The following is a 14042-nucleotide window of genomic DNA, read 5'->3' as shown; positions in this document are numbered from 1 at the left end:
ATGTTTTTTAAATCTCAAGACTTGGTTCTCCTTAAAAGGCATGAAACAAAATCAGTATATGGTTTCTTGATTATAACACTCAATAGAAGTTCATCTTAAAAATCTTTATATTAAGGTTAATTCTGAAGCAGTCAATAAAATTTAAATTAAAAATTGAGGGAAAACCAATTTTAGAAAGGGGTCCGGGGGATTTCTCCAACGGAGGAAATTTTGAAAATTAGATATAGGATTCTGCAGTTTGAAGCCTTTTAACGGTTAATTTTGAACTATACAAAAATATCAGAAAAAATAGTCAAGCATAGCTTTTTTAAAATTATGTACTCTTTTTTGTAAATTAAGATAATACACAAAAAAATTGTTTTTGGTACGATAAATCCATGATAGCAGTCAACAGAGAAGGAAAGTTAATGCATTGTTACTTGCGCACATTGGTTTTTGCTGCAATTAGTTTTTGATCACACCTCCAACCTACTGACATATGCAACAATAAATTAAATATAAAATGATCAACTGTAAAAAATACTTAAAAGAAATGGTGTACAGATTTAGAGGTAGCATGCTGCTCATTTGGACAATTCATAATTTCTACACTTGATAAGAAATAAAATTGAAGCACACTTTGCTTAGGAGTTTCAAAGACTTATTTAGTTATTTTCAAGGACTCTAAAACAATTAAAATTATTCGAGGCACTTCATTTGAACTTTCCAGTCTCTGAAATGTTAGTTCTTGCTTTTATAGCTTTGGAGTCTTGTTATAACTTTAGAAGGAACAGCTATTTTAAATTTAAAAGAAAAAATAAACTATAGATTTCTCATTATAACACCTTTTTTTTTTCAACTATAAGTAGTGACAAAAACGAAAAGAAATAGAGGTAGTGTATTTTTTTTTTATCGTGCTAAACAGATTTACAGTAGAAGTAAGATAAATGCTAGCAATAGCAGAAGAATTTCAAGTATTCTGCACTCGGAATTAAATAAATTGCAAGATATAAACATGTGAGTCACAAAAATTTATCTTAGGTATTTTGGCATTCCTCCCTCCTCCCATTTGTTAGAAATTTTTAAATGCAAGGTTTGTAGAGCCCCACGTTCAGTCCCGGATCTATAAGTTTTGGGCCCTCTGCTACAAAACCTGTGGGGCTTCTCCCCAGAGGCCAGCAGTGTACATTTGCAACAAACACAAGTCTTAGTGTAGTATTTTTCACTTTTTTCTTTTCAATTTGTTGGGCAGTTTAAGGACATCCCCCCCCCCCCCCCCCCCCCCCCGCTGCAGTCCGCACTGCGGGTATGCAGATCCAAGCCTGTACACTTTTCCAGATTTTCATGCACTTGAAAATGAATTTTATTTTCAAGTAATGTTCACTTTTTTAGGAACGAACCATGCAACTTTTTGAGTGTTAAGTGCCCTCAACAAATAGGGGTCCTAAGCTGTAGCTTGCTTAGCTCATACGTAAATCCGGCCCTGGTTGTACTGCTTGTTTTGTGTTGATCATATATGGAATTGGGGACGGGGGGAGGGAGCAGGTGTGATAACCTCTCATCAGTGTTCAAAGAGAGGCGTATAACCTGAAAGGTTTAGAGCCCCTATGTTCTATTGGTACATGGACGTAATATATTTTCAGTTTCCTGATCCTCGACTGTTCGCCAGTCTTAGTATGCATCAAACTCTTTTATGTTCTCAAGAAACAACTGAGCCGAATTTTAAGGAGTATTTAATCATACACTGAATTATTACTGAAAGGAACCTTAGATGTAAGCCAAGAAGTTAAGTAACTTATTGGTAAAATAATGAATGCTTTAGTGTATTCTAGTCTTATTTCTTCCTCACATATATTTTTATGCTTTAAAGTTATTCATCAAAATACATTTCTATCTTTTGAAAATTTATATCCTAAACAATTTGTTCATATCTCTAAAACTCTACAGAATGTTTTAATCAAAAGTTGCTTCTTACAAATTGGTAAAAATATACTTATTTGTATTTTTTGAAAATCTTTTTCTTTTCTTAAAGGCCTTCATTTCTTTTCAGATGTCTTTTGCAATAATAAAATGGCAAGCATATGCTTGCGAAAATGTAGAAGATTGATTCATGTTCAATGTTAGCTGTGCATTTACTTTCATTGACCCAATCGAGATTTTTGTTCTGCATCAAATTCTAAACTATTTGATAAATGGTTTTCAAGGCCTCTGCGGATGATATAACATTGCAACTGAAGTCTTTTAAAAACTAACATGGTTTAATGATAAATTGGATGGTAGGAAAGCATTTTCATCATGTCATTTACAAGTGCAGAACATTTGCGAAATAATTTGGAACTCTGTAGTGGAGAAAAAAATGTTTACGTGTGATGTTTGTTCCAAAGAATTTAGGTTAAGATGCAAACTTAAGAAGCATGTTAAAATCCATAGCGGGGAAAAGCCATTTTCTTGTACGGTTTGCTCAAGAGCTTTTACTGAAAAGGGGACTCTCAGAAGCCATATGAGGATCCATACGGACGAGAAGCCGTATTCTTGCGAGTTTTGTCCAAAGACATTCAACAGCAGCTCAGATCGGAATGCACATTCCAGAACCCATACTGGTGCAAAACCATTTTCCTGCACCATTTGTACGGGTGCGTTTGCTACACTGAGAAGACTGAAGTTACACTTAAGAACTCACTCTGGGGAAAAGCCATTTCTCTGTGAATTCTGTCCAAAAGCATTCTCTCGACAAGGAGACCTTCATAGACATCGGATAACCCATACGGGAGAGAAGCCGTACATCTGCGAAGTTTGTTCAAAAGAGTTTACTCGGGGAAATTCTTTTAAAGAACATATGAATATTCATACGGGAGAAAAGCCGTATTCTTGTGACATTTGTTCCGAGGCCTTTTCTTTGAAAAAACAACTTGTTATTCATATGTCCCTCCACGAGACAAACAGTGTGAAAGAAAAGCCATTTTCCTGCGATTTCTGTGCAAAAGCATTTTTTCGACGTTGTGACGTTAATCAACATATGGTAACCCATATGGAAGTGAAGCCATATGCGTGTGAAATCTGTTCAAAAGAATTTTCTCGAAATACATATCTTAAACAGCATATGATGAAGCATACCGGAGAGAAGCCATATGCCTGTGAGATCTGTTCAAAAGCTTTTTCCAGGAAGAGAAGTCTTAGTGTTCATATGCAACTCCACCAGTAATCCAACGTGGGAGAAAAACCGTATCGGTGTGAAGTTTGTTCAGGAAAGTTTAAACGTAAATCTAATAAAAATTATATTAGGATCCAAACGGAAGAAAACCCGAATTCCTGTGAAGTTTGTTCAAATGCTTCTGCTCTAAGTGAATATCTTACTGAACACATGACATCAGAGAAGCAAGCCCTTATGAGGAAAAAAAAGTACTCGTGTGAAGTTTGTTCACGGGGATTTTCTCGAACTAGGGATTTCAAAGAACACATGTATACCCATATGGGAATAAAACCATATACTTGTAATATTTGTTCAAAAGCTTTCGCTCGAAAAATCATTCTTACTGAACATTTGGCAATGCACGAGCGGATCGATAGGGGTGAAAAACCTTTTCCGTGTGAAATTTGTTCAATGACATTTACTCGAAGTAGAGATGCTAAAGAACATATGACGATCCATACGGGGGAAAAACCTTTCACCTGTGAGGTTTGTTGCAAAGATTTTGCTCGAAAAAGATATCTTACTGGACATATGAAAGTCCATAAACGACCGCTTGTATTGAAAGTTGAAACTCAGTAAAAAAGAAATTGTTCTTTTGAAGACCAATAAATGTAATTTTTCGAGTCTTTTTCTTGTACCAGAGTCTGAGTCTTTTGTTTGATCAACCATTAATAATCTAGTTTTTAAGTGGACCTAATTGTAGTGCCAGGATTTCCGTTTGGGACGGGCACGTATAGGCGCTACAAAAAGTGTTTTTTAGCTACCTACTCCTCTTTTTACCCCCTAGTGCAAACCTCAAAAATTGCTTGAAATTATAGTGGTCTCCCCCTAAAAAACCCTTTAATTCTACTTTTGGTCCGATGAGGGTAGAAAAAACAGTTATGTGGCTCTCCCTCGGAAATTTTTGAAATCGAGTCCCAAAATTGCAATTTTAAATTCTCTCGGGTGATAAAGTGTGAGCGGGTCAAAGGTTCCCTTCTATGGGCGATTGCCCCCCCCCCCTCCCTGTCCCTTTCTGATGACTAGGCTCGTGGGCACACGTGAGGAAATCCTCAGCAGGGAACCACACGAATAGTGTAAAAATTTAAAAAGTTCAAATAGGGTAGCAACTGAAAACAGTATTTGAGACAAAAACGAGTTTTTGACGCAAAAATTATTTCCCTTAGTTACCCGTTATCGATGTATAAGGCTTTATTAGGGCTGCCTCTGCAACTAAAAAGCTGACTAATGCTATAATTTGAGGTGATTAATTTAGCCAAAATATAGCACGAAACTCCTATTTTGCAACCAATTGTAAATAACGCCGACTATTCAAATAAAAAATCAACAACAAATACTTGCTCTCGTTTTTTTTTTTCCTTTTTTTTTATTTATTTATTTTTATTACTTTTTTAGGACGAAAAAATTGAAAATCCGCTTGAAAACTTTCCTCTACCCGTTTCGGAAAAAAAAAAAAAATCTGTATTTATTTCTTATGATTTCTTGAAATCATAACAAATTAAAGAAATGAAAAAAAAATATTTTTTTTTTTAATCATTGAGATTTTTCCGATGATTTGTCAGCAATTAAATCGCATCACAAGCTTTCTCCAGCAGACAAGATATTTATGTTTGACATTGTTGTAGAACGGGAAGCAAATTTGGCAAATATGATGTCAATAAATATTTTGTTTGAAAAATTACACTTTTTTGATGTTTTCCTTTAACACAATTCTTAGTGCGTATTTAATGTCATGAACTGGTTTTTAACCCATTTTTACTCTTAGAGAAGTTGTATTGGAAGGGGAGGGGGAACGAAGATAAGATAACAATTTTTAATTCTAGTAAAAGTGCATTTTTTACAAACTTTTTTTTAACGGAAAACAGATTGGGTTTCATATGTTTAAGCTTAAATACCTTCTGTACGCTTGGTTGGTGGTGTTATAAAAACTTTTTTGGATTAATTTATCTGAACATTTGCTTCACAGAGACCAAAAGCTTAGGGGGGACGAAATATGATGTCTTTTCCCTACCTTTTTTTTTTTAACATTTGAAATTTTATGTCGTAAGCAACTATTATTCTTGTTTTCAAAACTTTGCAGACAATTGGACTCAAGTGTTGCTACTTCCTTTTTGGTATAAATATTTTTTTTTTTTTTTGTATTTTCCAGATTTTTTTCTTTTTTTAAATGCCTTCATTTCTTTTCAGATGTCATGTGCAACAATTGAAAAGCAAATATATACTTAAACAGTGTAGAAGATTGATTTACGTTAAAGGTTTTGCGGTACATTTATATTCGTAGACGCAATCGATAATTTTGTTCTGTAACTAACAGTGGCGGCTCGTGCCTTAATTTAGTGGGTGGGCACGCAGTTATGTTTATGGGTCACTCTTCAAAAAGTGTAACTTTTCTGTCACACGGCTTTTACAGTAAAAACTTTAGGGAACAATTCATTTAACGATGATTTTTATTGTCATCAAAAATATATCTATTTAAACCTGACAACAATTTCTTATTTTTTTTTTTTTTAGAAAATTTTTGGTTTACAACCTTCGTGGCGTCTCATACACCTTGTGTGACTGTTTTTGTTGCTTAATAACTTGTTTAATTAAAAGCAGTGATGTTCCCATCAATTTTCCTGAGGGTATACTCCCAGTAATCTACTAAGCACAATTTGTGTAACGTGAACATATACATAGTATGTCATAATATGAAAATTTATGATTTTTATTTTTGTTATTTATGAGTAAAATAATTGGAACTTAGCTGGGCCATTGTTTATGGTTATTTCTAGAAGATAACACTTTCTTGTAAGAATAAAAAAAAAAAAAAAGAAAACAAAAGGTTTTGAAATTGAAAAATATTTGAGTTCAAAAGTTACGTTTTCTGGAGAATGACTCTTATATGTTTACACAGATAAAATGATGAAAACAATGGTTGGTAAACTAATGCTGAGGAACATAAAATGATACTTAAATCAGTTAATATAAACTTCAGATACCCCTACAAAATTATACCACTTGATTTAATACTCCCAAACCTGTTTTTGTGCGGTGGATAAGAACCTCATAAAAACAAATTGTTCGTTTTAAAGATAACTTCGTTCATTTTAAAAAACATTTTATCTGTTTCATAAATAATTTCGTCAATTGAGTCCCAATCTGATTGAAATTTTCATATATCGCGGGGGGAAAAAAAATCACACAAAAAAATTGTACAAAAAGAAAGACCGCACAAAAACAGGTTTGTGTGTACATAGATTATACAGGGTGTTCCGTTTTAACCAACAAGACCTTCTTTTTTGCAACTGTTTGTCCAAGATGCATACTTCTAATTGCAAAAATGTTCAAAATCAGGTGCAAAGTTAAGGAATTGAAAATTTGAAGCAAAAATAAGAATGAGTCAAATGATACAAAATTCAATTTTTTTATACGGGCCCTAGGTTCTCCAACTTATATTCAGGGAAGTCATCACCATTAAAATGTAATTCCAACACAAAAAGTTTGACATTAGTACGACCAATGTTCACCCAGATATGAAACGCAGCTTTTCGTGATTTACACCACTTCACACTCACTGTCAATAACACCTTTTGAGGGAAAATATAGCAGTTTAAAAAGGCTTAAAATTTTTGTGTGCAAAACTGGTTTTTCAAATTGATTAATGTTTTGTAGTGTTTTCGCGTATCACAGCATAAAATTTGCATTTGTTTTTGAATAGCATTAAAAAACATAAATACTTTGTTTTTTAACTTTGACAACCTATCATTCTTCTGAAAGGACGATAAGTTCCTATCTCATTTCTATCTGGTCCCTTAAAACTTTAAACTCGAATATCTCCTTGAGTTTTGGTCGCATAAATGTCAAATTGTTTCTGTTAGTAATATATTTCAATTGAGATTATTTCCCTAAATATTAGTTAGGAGACCTAGGGTCAGTATAAAAAGTTATTTTTAGTTTTTGACTTTTTTTTTTTTCGCTTTAAACTTTTAGTATCTTAACTCTGCATCTGATTTTGAACATTTCTGCAATTGGAAGTATGCACCTTGAACAAACAGTTGCGAAAATGAAGGTCTTATTGGTTAAAACGGAACACCCTGCATATTTTAAATGAAACACTCGGCTTCCCTTAAGCGATCGAATTGATAATAATATTAACAGCAGTAATAATAATAATAATATGTTGTAATAAAAATATTAATCTCATCAACTGTGCCATTACCCTCCCTCCAAGAGGGGTGGCACACCGTGAAACATTAAGGAACCAGACTCTCAAAAAGAGAAAGACCCCTTACCACTAAAAACACCCCCGTGAAAAATGGTTTTGCTTGGTGAATTAAATTATTTTCAGGACAGGCATAAAAAGGTATTCAACAATATTTAAATAAAAAAAATACTTTAATTACAGTATACGCATCTTGACATAACAATTCAAGCAACCTTAAAATTAAAACATGGATAACTGACAAATAGCGTCTAAAAGGTCCGTCTGAACAACAACAAAAATAAGTAAATGAAATAAAAGAAATAAACATAATATTTCTATTGCTGCATTTTTTACTAATCGACTTTCAAATTTAACTTATGTTTTATCATCATTATTAAATAATAATTTTGAGTAAGAGTGGTTGAAAAATTAATTACGGTCACACATATACCCTTAACAAAATATTTAATCGACTAGTTATAAGGCACATTAGCTTGAAAGGATCTTAAATATTTTAATTAATGTCAAAACTATACCTATCCTATATGATAGAAAAAAAAAGCTAAGGTACGTACCAATAGAACTGCGATCTGATGAAAAAGAGTAATGTAATTTCTACAGTGTCTCTCGACCTTTTTTGACATGCGGGCCTGCAAAAGCTTTTCAAAAAAATTCACAAGGACTTGTGCTGTTTTCTTGTTAACTTGTAAAAAAAAAAAATGTTCGCGAACCATTAAAAACTAATGAAAAAAAAATTACGAACGGCTGAAGTTTTTTCCCCCTTCCTTTTTTACAAAGTAATAATAATAATAAATGAATAAGTAAATATATAAATAAAACTCTATTAAATAACTGCTACACAAGTATTTAAATGTTAAGACAAGAAGTAACTATGGTCAAAAAAATGGACACAATTTTTAAAAAAGCTACTGAGAAATCATAGAAAATTATGAAAATTAATCTTAAAACTGACGTAAAAGATTAAGTGTTGGATAATATTATCATTAGGTATTATGGAGTTTCCTTTCTTTTCCTTTTTTTTTTATTTTTTGCGTGGACGACCAAAAAAATCTGAGGATCAGCCTTGTTTTTTTTTTTTTTTTTTTTTTTTTTTTTTTTTGCCGGTGCGTCAGACCACCAGGCTGCTCTACTATTCGAAAAGAAAGTCCTTACACAGAAATTTTGAGAATAAGCATCTCTAACTCCAAAAACAAACAAATAACTAAAAAAATTATGCATGCGTTGTAAAACAAATGTACGGAATCTCATGAAACCGGCAATCTCCATGCCTTATATATATATATATATATATATAGTAATAGCTGTTGAAGAGGAAAAAATTAATACAAAAAAAAAAAAAAAAAAACAGAAGCGGAACGGTATGATAAAAGGTTTTCCCTGACACATGGGCATGGGCAGCCGATTCTCTGCCCTTTTACATGTTATTCTAGTGAGCGACGTTTCTAGACTCTTCTCCGCTGACCTCGACTCTTCCCTCCAAACCGCTATAGACAACTACGATTTCGTTTGGGCTCGGCGAATTTTGCCCACCCTTGTGTTGCAATGAATTCCTTCGGGTGTTATCACCCGCCGTTTTTCGCTTTCTGATTCAGTCATTGCGATTGGCTAAGGGCAGAGGCGTGACTCTTAGTTTCGGGGGCAGCTTCACGCGAGCCCGCAGCTCCCAAAACTGCACAGCGCTAAAATTAATGGGATTTAAAAACTTTCTGGTTATGTTTAGAGATATGCGGAGAGGGGGGTGGGCTAGATGTTTGAAATCTGTTGTGCGCCTTACTTTTTACTTTTTTAAACTGAAACACAAAACGATATTTTTGTTAATAATGTATTTTATCAATTACAATTTTTTGGGTGGGCCGGGCCCACCCTGCCCATAGCGACGAGCCGCCCCTGGTAACTAATTCAAAAATATTTGATTAACGGGTCTCAGGAATTCTTCAGATCATATAATATTGCAATTGAAGTTTTTTATAAACTAACATGGCTTAGTGACAAATTGGATGATAGGAGAGCATTTTCATCTATGTATTAACCATTTACAAGTGCTGAGCAATTGCGAAATCATTTGAAACTCTGTACTGGAGAAAAAATGTTCACTTGTGATGTTTGTTCCAGAGAATTTACGTTGGGATGCCAACTTAAGAAGCATTTTAAAATAAATAGCGGGGAAAAGCCATTCTCTTGTACGGTATGTTCAAAGGCTTTTACCAGAAGAGGAACGCTCAAACATCATATGAGGATCCATACGGGCGAGAAGCCATTTTGTTGTGCAGTGGCGTACTGGGTCTAAAATGTGTACCAGGAAAAACACTTGACCCGCGCCTTGTCCTATTTATCCCCCCCCTCCCCCACCATCTACCAAGCTCAACCAACAAATTAAACTTGACGAACTTCCTATCGGAGGAGTATATAATCTTCGGCGCCCTGGGAGAACTGAAGCTTTTGCGCTCCTTCCCGCTCGTCGAAATGAGAGTTTTTCTTTTTTATCTTCCTTCGGTGATGTTAAAAAAAGGGTGTTCTGGGAGGGGGGGGGTATGCTCAACCGGAAGTTTTTCGAAATTGAAGTCTAAAACACGATTGTGGGAAAATCATAGACAACGTTAGTGAACGGGGAAGGAATGAGGTTTGGGACTCTTTCGACATTACCAGGGCTTTGGAGTCGGAGTCGGACTGATTTTTGGGTAAAGGAGTCGGAGTCGTTAAAAAACATGCCATAATTATCATAACGTAGAACCGTAACATGGGCGAGTCATTTAACGTAGCAAATTGGCGAGAAATTCATCATCCATTATTTATAAATATACATGCGAACCAAATGACCTTCTAATTTTCTACTACGGGCAAAGCTGTGCGGGTACCTTTAGTCATAAATAATGGCTTATAAAATATTATTGTTTTAACTGTAATTTTTAAGGACAAAACACCTAATCAGCTATGAGAAAAGAATACTGATGACGATCATAATTACGACTATTTAAAATGCCAATATTTTAAGAGCTCAAATACTTCATTCGTCATTTTTTATCATTTTTATTAAAGAATTTTAACGTTTGACAAAATATTTATTTATTTATTTATTTATGATTTTTGGTCTCTTATGGGCCAGTTGATGGAGCAAACTTATTTTTATAAATAGTAAAATATAGCGAATGGTTTTCGTTGGCACATTTTCACTTTCTGAAAGCGTTTCAAAGAATGAAAACTATAACAATAAATCGAATAAAACAATTAAAACAGCCCTTCATTGTTTAAAATGTGTGCAAGCTAAAATATTTTTTAAACTACAATCAAAGGAAACTGGAAAAAAGGCCTCAATTAAAATCGAAACTAAAAAACTAAATTCAAAAGAATTTAAAACAATAAATAAAAATAAATTAAACATTTACATAAAGTACCATAAACTGGGGTAATTTTGGGGGCTCTTTTCAAAGTTTTACTCTGTTCCTATCTTTATTTTCAAAGTAAAAAAGCTTTAAAAATCATTAATATCTCAGTTGAGTATTCCTCCTAAAAGATATGACAAAAGAATAACTCTAATTGCTATGGTATTTCATAAAAACAATTCATTTGTCCCATTGATGGGGGTAACAATATTAATATATTTTTTATTTCATATATGTGCCATGAAAACAGATTTCAGTCAACTTCCATCATTATGCTTAATTTACATGATTAGTTAAGATTTACTAAGGATTGAATCTTTTATTGTAGATGCAATCCATTATATTGCTCACTCCTGTTGCAGGGGTGTGATATTTTTGCCCATTTATTTGCAAACTTTATTTTATTTTAACTTTGACTTGTAAGGTAATCAACAGTCTAACTTAATTGTTTGCACCTAAAAATTAAGATTTGTTCTGCAGGAGAACACAAATAATATTTTTTGAATCAAATTAAAAAAAAAAAGTTTATACTTCATATTATGATACATAATAGTTCCTTATATTATAATGTAGGCAGATTAAAAGACAAATTTTTTAATTCGAAGAACAAAATGCAAATATATGTGTAAAAATTGATTGACAAATATATAAATCTTCACATATAAACTACACTCTCTATTGGTGTTTTTTTTTTTTTTTTGGATTCTGTGTGCTCAAAAGATTTTGATTGGCTATACAGCTGTGCTGCTTATGACTATTGGGTGCAGATAATTCTTAGTTTCCCCCCCCCCCCCCCTTTTGTTCATTGGAAGCAGAAAGCTATTTTAATTATTTAATTTAGTTACAAGATTTTGTTCTTATCTCTTTAATTAATCAAGAAATTAGGTATAATGTGACTATTGAATAACTGTTAATTGCATGGAACCTTAATTACCTTCCGAAAATTAATTGTTTTTCTCGCAAATAGTATTTAAACCAAAAAAAGCCCGGTTTAAACCAAAAAAACCTGGTTTAAACAAAAAAAAAACCGGTTTTTTTTTTTTTTTTTTTTTTGAAAAAAACCGTTTTTTTTACCAACCCTGCACAAATGTCAAGTTTTTTGTGTTACTAATATCTTTCAATGGAGATTATTTCCCTAAGCATAAGTTAGGGAACCTGGGGCCCGTATAAAAAGTTAAATTTTGTATTTTTCGACTCATTTTTATTTTTGCTTCAAACTTTCAATATCTTAACACTGCATCGGATTTTGAACATTTTTGCACTTGGAAGTATACATCTAGGACTAACGGTTGAGAAAATAAAGGTGTTGCAGGTTTAAACGGAACATCCTCTGTATAGGTGCATTATCTACATTTGAAACAACTAGGGAAGAGTTTAAATCAATCCTAGAATAATATATTCAGCATATTATAAGAACAATACATTATATTTAATTGGTAAATCTCAAGATTAGAGATGTTATTTCAAACTTTGAAATTTTACTAAACAAACAGACAGCATACTGTTATTTAAACACTTTGTGTAGTTTAGTTTTTGTCAACAAAAGCCAAAAGATCACTGTAAACTTGTAGCTCTTAAACCTTGAAATGTTCTCAGTCCCTTAGTTACCCAGTGGAAAGATTAAAATTTTCGTTGTTCCTCTTTACTAATAATGAAGCTCAAAGTTTGTCTGGATCTCTGTCGGGATATCTCTCTGTGACGCACATAGCGCCTAAACCGTTCGGGTGATTTTTATGAAATTTGGTACCAAAATTAGTTTGTAGCATAAAGGTGTGCACCTCGAAGCTTTTTTTTTTTTTTTTTTGAAAATTCGATTTTGTTCTTTTTCCATTCCAATTTTAAAAAAAATATTACCGAGCAAATTATCATAACGTGGAGGAGTAAATTACCAAATTGTCGTAAAGTGAAACCGTAACATGGGCGAGCAAATGAACGTAGCAAATTGGCTAAAAATTCATCATCCCTTATTTGTAAATATACAGATGAGTCAAATGACCTTTTAATTTTCTACTACGGGTTACTTCCGTGCGGGTACCGATAGTTACTAATAAACCATTCAGAAGGTTGCTACTTTTTTTCTCGACGTTGACTAAATAAAATTTTGTTTTTGTTTCGAGGTAAAAATTTCCCCCCTTTTGATTATTATATGGCGATTTATCTTCTTTCCTTATTTTTTAGGATTTTAGATGTAATTATGGAGGGTTGCGTTTAATTTATTGGGGAATTAGTGATTTGCCGTTTTCTTTCTTTAAGAATGATTATTTTGTCGTGAATTTTGCAGTACATATTTTTTTTTTCTCTCATTGAAGCCTGGTTGTCGAACATGCGTCACTTGACATCACTTTTATAAGAGGTAGACCGTGCAAAGCCGGGCGACGTAGCTAGTGAAACATAAAACATATTATATACTTCTATATTAATCACTAGAGAAGTTGTTTATCTATGTGTATACAGACTTGGATGTGTGTGCGCAGTTCTTGAGGCACAAGCGAAAGTTTCACCAAAACAAGAATTTTGAAAATCAAATGGCGTGAATAACTTTGCTGTCTTAGTATAAGTTCAGTGGACTAGGGTTCTGACAACTGCCGTCAGGTAGAAGCACAATACAGGTCTACTCAACAGACAGGATTTCAAACTGATCCAGAGCAGTGTGTCCCAATGAAAACCCATGAAACTAATTATTACCCAGCGGAAATCGGTCTAAGAAGATTGGGCTCCGTCGATTGTGTGCCGTCAATTGGGCGCCGGGAACACTGGGCGCCGTGCATATTGGGCGCCGAGCACATTGGGGTCCAATGCTCCCTACACCCAATATGCTTGGCGCCCAATGTTCCCGGCGCCCAATCTTCCCATTTCGAGCGGACATATCGCAAAATGATTTTTTTCGTTAGTAGATGGTGAGATGAATCATGTTTTCGTGTGCTTCTGTGCACTATGTTTTATTTTTCCAATTCCCTGGTCACTCAGTCTCCCTTTTGTGAAAGTAAAGCTTGAGTGTAAATTAAAGTATATTTATCCTATAAATAATTTATAAAATATTGAAAACATATATTTTCTCGACGATGCTGAATTTTGACAAAAACCTTTTCTTGTTAGTATAACAAATCTTTTGTCTCGCTTAACTTTACACTTGAAAAGATAATGTTCAGAAATTATGTATAGTGCCTTGAAAATTTGCATAGAGTTAATGCATAAACAATTGGATATCATCAGATATTTACATAACTATACTTGTAAAAAACTTAAAAAGAAAACGAACAAAATAAACTAGTAAGATCAAATTATT

General features: G+C 33.4%; 1 protein-coding gene across 2 annotated transcripts in view; it reads left to right on the top strand.

The window, feature by feature from the left end:
* LOC129230737 (zinc finger protein OZF-like) overlaps nucleotides 1-14042 on the top strand; it is a 138067-nt gene that overhangs the window by 43905 nt on the left and 80120 nt on the right. The window contains exon 3 of one of the 2 annotated variants that reach the window (XR_008581168.1): nucleotides 2030-2624. The exons of the other annotated variant lie outside the window; for it this stretch is intronic. The gene's annotated coding sequence lies outside the window, so the exon portion shown is untranslated. Of the gene's footprint in view, nucleotides 1-2029; nucleotides 2625-14042 lie in introns of those variants that run through there. 2 annotated transcript variants of the gene reach the window in all.

This window comes from Uloborus diversus, chromosome 9 (genome assembly GCF_026930045.1).
Source record: "Uloborus diversus isolate 005 chromosome 9, Udiv.v.3.1, whole genome shotgun sequence".
NCBI lineage: Eukaryota > Metazoa > Arthropoda > Arachnida > Araneae > Uloboridae > Uloborus > Uloborus diversus.
The sequence above is the reverse complement of the archived record's forward strand: the minus strand, read 5'-3'. Positions and strand labels throughout refer to the sequence as shown.